Here is an 11,261-nt window from a genome sequence, read left to right on the forward strand (position 1 = left end):
TTAACGATTACCCCGTATAATGACAAATCCGCTTCATGACAATGTTTTTGTGATCGCAATTGCTTCGGGAACCGATTCTTCTCATTAAGACGATCAAATCAGCTGATCATTGGGTTTTCAAAATGGCCACTGGCTGCTCAAAATGGCTCCCCGCTGTTTTTAGGAGGCATTTTTTGCAAGACAGGCACCCGAAAATGGCCACCGTATGGAGAATCTTCACTAGACGAGCAGGTATTCAGCCCTTGGAACGCATTGAATGGTTTTCAATGCATTTCAATGGGCTTTATTTCGCTGGATGACGTTCTCGCTCTACAACGATTTTGCTGGAACTAATTAACATCGTCAAGCGAGGCGCCACTTGTATTAGGCTCAATGGAGTGCCCTTTGCTAGCTGCAGTGACTCAAACTGGCAGAAGCCAGGCTGTGGGAATAATCCGTGTTATCCCCTGAAATCCAGAAATACGACCTTTTAATGTTCCAAGCGATTTTTAGTGTGGTGTAGTGGAAGGAGCGAAGGACTAGGACTCTGGAGAACAGGGTTCGAATCCTCACTTGGCCATGGAAACTCACAGGGGGGGGCTGGAACGGGTAAAACCACTCCTTAAATATCTCACTTACCTTAAAAGATCTGTTTGGGTTGCTTTAAGTCAGTTCCAACTTGATGACAACAAACACACACACTCATGCCCCAAATAGTGAGTGGCACAAAGAAATGGGGAAATTCACACTTTCAGCCAATTTTCACATTCAGTATAATTGCTAACAAGTTAGTTTTCCTCAAAGCATCCATAATGCAAAGTTCTGCGTGCTTAAATTCAAGGCTCATCTTCTACATTTTGTCTGCCACACTCCTACGCAGCAGTCTTTTCTCTGAGGAACTTCAGGCAACACACTAGGCTCTCTCCTGTCTCCCCAACATCTCTGTTATTTAGACTGAGAATAAGTAATTGGGCTAGGGCCACTGAGGGAGTACAAGCTGCACCGGGTTGTCGTCTGAACTTTTACAGGAGCAAATTCGTTGCCCCCAGATTCATTCATTTCTTAACCCTTTCCCACGAACATTTTCCCATCTGGGCACCATAAAACTGAACTGACTCACTCTTCAATTTCCTGTTTTGAGATGAAGCCTCTTCCTTTGGGAAGGAGCCAGGCAAGCTGAGCTGAGGCTGAGTCACTCTGCGAAAAAGCATCCGGGGCTGTGGGGTGGGGGAATCATTGCCAGTTGCTTAGTCACGGTCACCACTTTCATTTAAAAGAAATCTTTACCCAGCCAGCATCTCATCGCTCACCCCCAAGAGAGAAGCTTGCCTCTACTTCACCCAAAAGTGGTCTGACTTCAGGCATCAGCTGCATTTCCAAATCCTTGCAACAGATGGGGGGGGGCTTGCCTATTTATTACAAAGGGAAATAAATTATCTTGGACAGTGGTTTTGCAATTCCTGGATACAGGAGATAATCCCACCCAATATAAAACTTTTTTTTCTAATTACTGAAAGGACAGCAGCTTTGAAAATCAAACATGGCAGACAATCAGATTATAGCTAAAGTTCAGCAAATGTTTGTAGGAATTTGAGTATTAATGCAGACCCAGTGAGCTGGTTTGATCCTGAGTTTGTTAATGCTTTTCCTAAAACAAGAAAATGTAAATTCACCCCCCACACATGCACTTTCATTACAAGCTCTGGGAGTATTTAGTACCGTACTCTGACAACTGGTAATTAGGAGGAAGGTGGGTTATTTAATCATTGTATTATACTTCTCATCGGCACTTTTCTTTAATCTGACTCATCTACCGTGTCACAATTTTGTATATTGGCTGCTTGGCCAACGGCCGCAGTCTCGCTTCAAGACAACAGCCCGTGTTATCTGAGGCAACAGTTGGACAGATTTTTATTTTGCAAGGCTGTTTTGCCGAGAAGATGACTCATAGGCAAATCCGCAGCAGCAGTTTGCAGAAATGAAACGCATTTTAAGCAAGAATCTCCCGCTGCATCAAAAATCTCACATCTTAGAAACAACTGGGCAACGAAACATATTGATAAGGGAGTTTATTACTCCATATGGATCCCAAACTGCTGGATAGCTCGGTGGTTTAGGTCTCTGGCTGGGGGCTGGGAGTTTGATTTCTCCCCACTGGGACTCCTTGACAGGGGCTGGACTGGATGATCTATAAGGTCCCTTCCAGCTCTGCAGTTCTAAGATGGTGATGATGGTTTGATTTCCTAGTCAAATATCTCTATGAATTGCTGAACAGAGGCTGTGAGGAAGACAGCTTCCTTATTAGCATGGTGAAGAGTGGCCTTCTCTGTGTTTAACACGCTTTTGCCTAAGGAGGATGGTTTACACACTCAAATGACACCTTCTTCCCAGCATAGGGATGGGTGACCGCAAGAGAACAAGGGTCAGTGAGAGAGCATGCACCCGCTTACCTATCCAAGCTACAGTTACCGACGCAAATGTAGGTCATGCAACCACATTTCTGGAAACAGAGCCTCTACTGACCGGCGGTGTTTGTGGTTTTAGTGAGTAACGAATAAATCAACAGGCAGAGCTTTAAAAAAGTTTCAGTTATTTGGGAGTCATTTCAAAAGATGCAAGCTGTTCTTCAGAGAAGATCCAAATCTTAGGGGTGGCATGGCTCACGTGAGAGGGGGGCGAAACGTGCATTGTCTAAGCACGACCTCTCCTGCCTCCTAGAATGGTGGCAATTTACAAACGGAAATACATTTGCAGCGGGGATGTGTTTCACAAACCGTGAACGTTTGGGGGGGGCGCAGGATGAGGGGGGGTGCACGATGAGGATAAATAACATCTAGCCCGTGGCCCGGGAGTGCTTCCCCAGGCTGGTTTTGCAAACTATATATATATAGTCTGTTGTAACCATCCTTCAGTCTCGAAAGACTATGGTAACGTGCTCTGCATGGAGGACTTGGAACAGCGTCTAGTGTGGCTGAGGAGGCCAATTCGAGAGTGACCATCCCTTCCACACGGAAGACAAATACAATCTGTACCCCGTCTAGCTCCCTGATTTTGCTGCTTTCGTGACTGCCTCTTTGCCTCGGCCTGCTGGACAAGGGTCTCTTCAAATTGGGAGAGGCCCTGATGCACCGTCTGCCTCCAGACTGAAGGCTCTGATGTCAGAGTTTCCCATTTGTTGAGGTCTATTCCTAAAGCCTTTGTCTTTTCTATTTATTGATGGGTTATATATATATAACCCATCAATAAATAGAAAAGAGCATGAACTGCTTCATCCCAATTTGTCCCAGTTTATAAAGGCAGTAGGGCAGGGGCTGGTGCTCCCCACTCCACCTCCTCTTCCTCAAACAACCACTCAACGGGGCCCAGTTTGCTGGCTTTTTCCACCTCCTCGGCTGATCTCCCAGTCAGGGGCAAGAGCTCAGACTTCTCTGCCCCGCCCTCTTCTCTGAGTGGCAGGTCAGCCGAGAGGGCGGGGCCAAGAAGCCTGAGCTGCTGCCGGGACCAGGAGATCAGCTGAGGAGGTGCAGGAAGCTGGCGCGTGATTTAACCAGAGGAGGGGAGCAGCAGCACCTGTCCTGCTGCCTTTATAAACTGGGATGAACTGGGACAAACTGGTTTGTGCCTATGTCTATCAGTAAATAATGGCAAAGTTGGATCTAGACACCTTCACAAGCCTTTGATCCCATCTTATTCTCATAAAAGAAATCCAGGCCTTCCCCGACCAAAGCACATAAAGAACCAAGGACCTGGATTTTAAGCAATGAAAGTAATATGAAGAACGGATTCCAAAGGTCATTAAGTCAAGAGAAGTCACTGTCTGGAGATCTCTTTGTCTCCTTATGGCCTTGAACCTCTTCTGGATCCTGGTTACTGCAAAAATTACTTTGGTCTCCTGAGCCCTAGTCCATCACTTTATCCACGACACCATGCCGGCGTCTTTTTTATATCAGATATTTTTAAAAGCATTTCTCAAATATAGACATGAGGTGGCAGAATTGCCCCATCATTCCACATCCAGAGACAAGAAGCTCTGTATTAATGTATTTGGGTGTAAGCTTTGTATAACTAGAGTCTACTTCATTAGGTTAGATTATTCTACTTTGCCTGAAAATAAATTATCTGAGACCTTTTACTCTTGAAAACCTTTTGCTGTTTTTTTAGCTGTGATTTGAACTAGTTTGCTGACAATCTTACTCTTCAATTAGCCGTTCTCTGATTATTTACTTTAATGCTATATTTTATTCTTTTACATTCATGAGCTGCCCCCAAAAAAACTAGTCAGTGGGGAAAATACAAGCCTAACGTATGCAAATAAAGAAATGCATGACGCACTAGGTCAAATTGGCAAGTATATATAGATAGGGAGGGGAGGGGAGGGGAAAATTGTTTCATAGTGAGAAAGGAAGTAAATGTAATGAGGAGAATATGCAGACTGGCTTCACAGTGCATTTGGCTTCACTGTGAATTATGAATTAATTCTTAAGTATATTTAAAAAAACAAAAACAAATGGACCTCCAAATCACAGATAGTCTTCCATGACTATCTGTGATAGCAAGCTAACCAGATGTGGACTGGATAGAACCACTGCCAAGAGGACACCCAGTTACAGAATCGTACTCAGAGAGTGTTTCCCAATGGCTCCTTCTCAAACTTGGAAAAATAACAAGAGAGGTACCACCATGTTCAGTCCTGGACCCGGTGTTCTTTAGCGTTTTTACTAATTACTGTACTTGGATGAAGGGGTGCAGGAAATGTTTATATCCTTTGAAATTGATATGAAACTGGACCGAATACCGTATTTTTCGCACCATAAGACAGGGGGGGGGTGGAAAGTCTGTGCGTCTTATGGAGTGAAGAAAACAGATTATATTTTCCTGTTTTCTTCTCCTAAAAAACTGATGCGTCTTATGGAAAGGTGCGTCTTATGGAGCGAAAAAGACCCTGAAAGACAGAAAGAACATTTGAAAAGTTCTTAACAGGCTCAACCACTGGTCTGAAAAACACCAAATACGAGGTTCTACACTTGGGGAGGGGGAGGAAAAACCAAATGCACAATTAAAAAATGGCACAGACTTGGCTCAGTCATGCTATGAGAGATAAGGACCTTGGAATTCCTATAGATCACAAGTTCAATATGCAACAACAACAACAACAACAACAACAACAACAACAACAACAACAACAACAACAACAACAACAACAACAACAACAACAACAACAACAACAACAACAACAACAGGGCTTGGGGAACAATATCAAGAAGCTTCACACAGTATAATAAGCAGTTGCAGATCTCAGAAATCACACCATCAAACGGCAATATTAGGAACAGCATACATACTGCATTGATATTTAAGAGATACTTAGGTTTTTGGTTAACATTTGTTTCTGTTTTATAATACCATAATTATATGTGGTAATAATTTATAATTTCTCTTTTTCCTCTATCTTTATCTACCTTGTTCTGTGTAAATGTTGTAAACTGTTATTTGATATTAATTGTTTTTATTCTGCGTTTTGTGAGCCGCCCAGAGTAGCCTATGTATAAATGGGCAGCATATAAGCTCAATAAATAAATAAATACAATTCAGTGTTTTATAGTTTTGATTGACTGTGCCTGGTGTAGTTTGAATAATAACAACCTTAGAACTGCAGAACTAAAAGGGACCCTATAGATCATCAAGTCCAGCCCCCCTCAAGGAAGGCATTCTAAACCTCTGGCTCAGTGGTTTAGGTCTCTGGCCTGTGGAGCCAGAGGTTGGGAGTTCGATTCCCCACAGTGCCTCCTTGAGAGCGACTGGACTCAATGATCCAGAGGGTCTCTTCCAGCTCTGCAGTTTCAAGACTAAGAAATCCGTTGGCCAGAATGCCATTGCTTACTTACACCAACTCAAGTCCAGCGTAGTAAATCTCAGCGGTGAATTGCTGCCAGTGAATAAGTCAGCACTTGCATTTCTTGTCACCTGCTATGTCATGTGACTGCTGTGCAAAGAGAAATGCAAGCAGTAAGTTCTTAACAAGCAGCAATTCACCATTCAGGAGAGTCATGCCATTTGACTTTACTGGGAGGCATCAATAGGAGGATTCTGGCTATTGATATTTTTTTTAAGCGAGAAACAGGGAAGCAAAAATTAACACATTCAGCGGAATTCAGCAAAGGGCTTTGCCGATCTTTTTTTTTTTAGAAAGCATTTTGCTGTCAAAAGTTACATAATAAAGAGATCAGTCTAATCGCCAGGGAATAAAGTTTCTGACAGATACAACAGAGAGATGTTCTGTTCTGAGTTTAGTATTTATCTCTCTTTTTATAAGAGAGATAAATGCATAGCCAAGTGGGGTCCCTGCTCCGTTCATGACAGTGCAAAAAGCAGCTAAATCTCCCTGTCCTCTCAGCAAAATCTCTGCTCCAATTGTAGCAGAAACCCTTTGCTTGGGTTACAACACTCCTGTCCTCTCTGATATTCTATAGTCTCATCTTGGTCCTTAATGTAAACCTAGCATTCTGCATCCAGAATCTTCCTTCACGCTCATTCACCATTTCTTGAATCTTTCCATTTTTTCTCAGATCTCACATAATTTCCTCACCCTTAACTATATACCATGCTTCTTCCTTTTTGCAGGATGATACATTTGATCACATCAGCTTCTTCAGGAGCCCTGACAGTGTTGAGGGTGCTACTGTCGTTCACAAAAACAGGGATAATTTTCTTTTCTGCAGGGTGGCTATATGGGCAAAGGGCAGGAGCCAACATGAATGGGGACACTGGGGAACAACCCAGCATGCATCACCCCATTCCTAGTTAACTCTTAACACATTGAAGATTAAGACATGCTAGCTGGATAGCTGAAAGAATTAGGTCTCTGGCTGGAGAGCCAGAATTTAAGAGTTCACGTCCCCATCGCACTTCCCGGAAGGAAAGCCAGCCTATGTAGTCTTGAGCAAGTTGCGTCCACTGAAGAAATAAATGAATACTCTGCACCTATAAAACCCTGATGTTGGGAAAGTGTGAAGGCAAGAGGAGAAGGGGATGACAGAGGATGAGATGGATGGACAGTGTCATCGAAGCTACCAACATGAATCTGACCCAACTCCGGGAGGCAGTGGAAGATAGGAGGGCCTGGCGTGCTCTGGTCCATGGGGTCACGAAGAGTCGGAAACAACTTAATGACTAAACAATAAAACTCTGAAACAGTCCAAACAACAGAGTGAACTTTTTAATTCAAAGAAGGTGTCATAGAGAGAAGCTGGCAATAAAATCTCCACACCAGCCCATCTTCAACTACATAATGTGCTTCTTGTCCTCTTGTCTTCCTGCTTCTGAATCAGGACCTTCAGACTCCAAGCCTGGATGAATCTGACACTGGTTTGATAAACTCATATGTGTGTACATCTGGCTTCCTCATTTCTTGCTTTATTATTAATATTTTGGTGCCATTTGTATTCCATCATTCCTCCAATGAGCTCAAAGCGTTGTACACTTTTCTCCTTCCTTCCTACTTGATCCTCACAAGAACCCTCTTAGGTAGGACATGCAGAGAGAGAATGAATGATCCCAATATTTCCCTGGGGTCTAGAATCTGGTTCTCCCAAGCCTCAGACATCTAGCAGTCTACCCACTGCACCACACTGTGTCAACTAAACATCCCCCAGGACTTTACCATCCTTTCCTGATAGCAAGAGAGGACCCACTTGGGTGCCCCTCCCGTTGTTTTTTCCCGTGATTTTCCCCGATGATGTGGGCAAAAGCAGCCACTTTGGTGACATTGGGGGGGGGGGGACTTGGCTGGGAGGGTGTAATGATTCAGGGCCCTTTTTTCTAATGATTTAGTCACAAGGTTCCCTCCACACAAAATGCACTAAAAAAAAAAAGCATAACATGTCAGTTAAGCTGAGGGGCTTTTCAGCCGGCTGGAAGCTATTGTTTCTGCCCGACGCTTACTTCAGCAAAGTCTTGCCTGCCAAGGTATGCAAACAGCTTCCGTTCACAAAGGCAGCTTTGCCAGAGCAGCAGCTGGTAAAGTCCGCCGGGAGGGCTCCTGGGCTATTCACCCCGCTCACATGATGGCCTTTAGTAGCCGTGGCTGCCGTCCAGAGCAAGCGTGATCAGGCAGGTCCTTCACGTTCTCCACTGCAAACGTCAGTGGGATTTTTAACATGCTTCGCTTGGGCTGGATTGTGCCCTGTTCTATGGGTTGGATCTAGGTATGGGGGCATGCCAGTATCAGTAGAGCCGGCTCTATTAGGAGGCAGAGTGAGCATAATGGTGCAGAGACAGTCTGTGGCTCTTCTCGGCAATACTGTATGAAGTTGGTTAAGTAAAGGAGGCGAAATGGCTACTTGCCAAGAATCAGAGAGGGATCTCAGCCCTGGCACCACAGCTTCTAGGGGTGCATACCCTGGGATGCCCTGAAATAGCGCCCTGGGCATTAAAGAATTAATTCTCTCTCATCTCCGATCATGGATTGGAGATAAGAAGGTTGTAACATGACGGGGAATCTGTGCAATGTACGCACACCGTAGCGTCTCCCCCTTTCTGCGATTTATTAACTATCTAGGAAATCTTGTCTTGACAATTAGAGGGTTATTTTTCTACCCTGCCTTTCTTTCAAAAAGCCCAAGGCGGCATACATACCTCACCTGCAACCTTCTTTGATCCTCACAACAACCCTGTATTGTAGATCAAGCTGAGAAAGAGAGTGGCTGGCCCAGAGTCACTAGTGAGCTCCATGGTTCAGGGGGAGCGGAACCTGGACCTTCTATTGCCGGTTCACTAATGGCATCACTACCACACATGGGCTTCACACCTCCTTCTGTGTTTCATCCTATTTATTTGTGCAGAAAACGAATTCTAAAGGTTCCAATTAACATTATATTCCCAGATCTCCTTGGAACCACTACAACTTGATGTTGGGAAAGTGTAAAGGCAAAGAGGAGAAGGGGACGACAGAGGACGAGATGGTTGGACAGGGCCACCGAAGCGACCAACATGACTTTGACCCAACTCCAGGAGGCAGTGGAAGACAGGAGGGCCTGGCGTGCGCTGGTCCATGGGGTCACGAAGAGCAGCACACGACTTAACGACAGAACGACAACAACAACAAAACACTGGAGGGCAGTAGAAGCTTATTTAGATTTCACGTGTTTCTGTTGCAGGCTTGAAATGCTAAATTTGAAAGACACTTCTCTGCCCCTTATGCATGCCTTCTTCCATTCCTTCACATTCCTCTACCACTGGAATGCCCTGACAGGTAACGATGGCCTCCCTTTCTCCATTATCATTACATTTAAGCAATTCTCCGGAATGTCTCTTGTCTTCAGTTTGAGATTATAAGCCTGTAAGGAGAGACTGTTTGATTTGCATTCTTTTGTACACTGCCTGATTTTTCATTCAAGTTTTCAAGTAATAAGTAAACACAAGGAAGCAGTACAACACAGCTTATACTATAATGACTGTTCTTAAGATGCCACGGATCCAACCCATGTCAAGGTAGCAAATGTCCAACAGTAACAGTCTCGGTGATGGAGCTCCTCTGATGTTCGCTTTCCTCTGTCCTCCCCTTTCCTTCTTCCTTTTGTATCATGTTCATTACACGCTACTCCTTTAGAAGGGAATGGTTTTATCTGTTCCTCTGTATACAGTATGGTCCTCTCCATCAACCCAGGGGAACTCACCACTACAGTGCCCTGAACATCAAAGATCAAGCTGAGATATAGCAAGGAAAGCACCCCAGAGGGAGACCACAGCTGTGATACAAGATCTGCAAGTGGGATCTGAAGGCCTTAGGAATGGACCTCAACAGATGGGAAACCTTGACTTGCAGGCAGTGCATCATGGCCTCTCCCAATTTGAAGAGTCCCTTGTCCAGCAGGCAGTCCCGAAAGCAGCCAAATCAGGGAGCTGGACAGGGGACAGGCTGTATTTGTCTTCAGGATTGAAGGAATTATCACCCTCAAATTGGCGTTCTCAGCCACACTAGACTGTTACCATAGTCTCTTGAGAGCATGTTACCATAGTCTCTTGAGAGCATGTTACCATCGTTTCTCGAGACTGAAGGATGCCTACTACTAGCAGGTGACACAATGGGTTCTGTTTTGGAAACCACTTCCCCAACAGAGTGGGTTGGTTAGTTTTTGTGTTATACTCTGTGGAAATCGACACACTTTTGTTAAATGCAAGTTATGCCATCTTTGTCATGAACATTTCCTTGGTCAAAAGTCGTGTTTTACAGTGAGTAGATATACTTTTTCTGCAGACAGTGATCTGGTTCCTGTCCTATGGTGCCGGATTTTGACTTTACTTATTGATTTTATTGATTTAGAATATTTTTACTTCGCCTTTCTCCTTGAAAATGACCCAAGGCAGTTTACAACATTGAAAAAAGGTCGCTCTGTGATATGAAAACCCCCAAAATGGAAAATGCAATAATAGTCCATCTAAAAATCAACACAGTTAACAGCAAGGAAAGGCCAAGCACTGCATATAACAACATATGGGACACCTTGTGTTTTTTATGACCTTCATTGGAATGAAAAAGCCAGCCTGGGTGGCCTTGGGCCAGTTGCACAGTCCCAGGGCGCCCCCAGAAGAAAGGAATGGGAAGCCACTTCAGAGTCTTCTCTACCTGGAAAACCCTAAAAAGGGTCCCCATAAATCACAATCGACCAGATGGAACACAGTTATTATGACTGAAGTTGTACTCCACGCATTTGAAGAAGCGGACTATAGTCTACAGACTATAAAAATGGGGTGGTGGTGGTTTATAAATATTTACTTATTTTTATTTCAAAAATATTTTAAATAATTTTTTTAAATAGACAAAGTAAAAAATAAATATAAATAAAATAAATACATGCAAGGCGCTTGCACTAAATAAAAATTGTTTGATGCCACAAGATTCTTTGTTTGTTTGTTTGTTTGTTTGTTTGTTTGTTTGTTTACACCAGTCATCATATATATATTTTTAATTTTAAAAAAAAAACACCTTTCTCCTTCTCTGGATTCCCAAAAGGGGAGGTGTTTACAAGCCACAATTTGGATCCCATTCCTTCCAACCCCTGGGCTCGTCCCGCTAAATACGAGCTCTCCCATTCACAACAAAGTGCGTCACCACCTAAATCAATATTGCCAATAACTGTGACTATGAAAACTTATGAATGGGGGACCGTGTCCTGCGATAACCTCACTGCTCTTTCCCCTCAGGCAGATGTGGGTGGGAATCGCTTTCCCTCCCTGTCATTGAGGTCTTTCTGTAGGAACAACAGCTGGAGAGAAAGAGATGG

The sequence above is a fragment of the Pogona vitticeps genome, chromosome 5, assembly GCF_051106095.1.
Source record: "Pogona vitticeps strain Pit_001003342236 chromosome 5, PviZW2.1, whole genome shotgun sequence".
NCBI classification, from domain to species: Eukaryota; Metazoa; Chordata; class Lepidosauria; order Squamata; family Agamidae; genus Pogona; species Pogona vitticeps.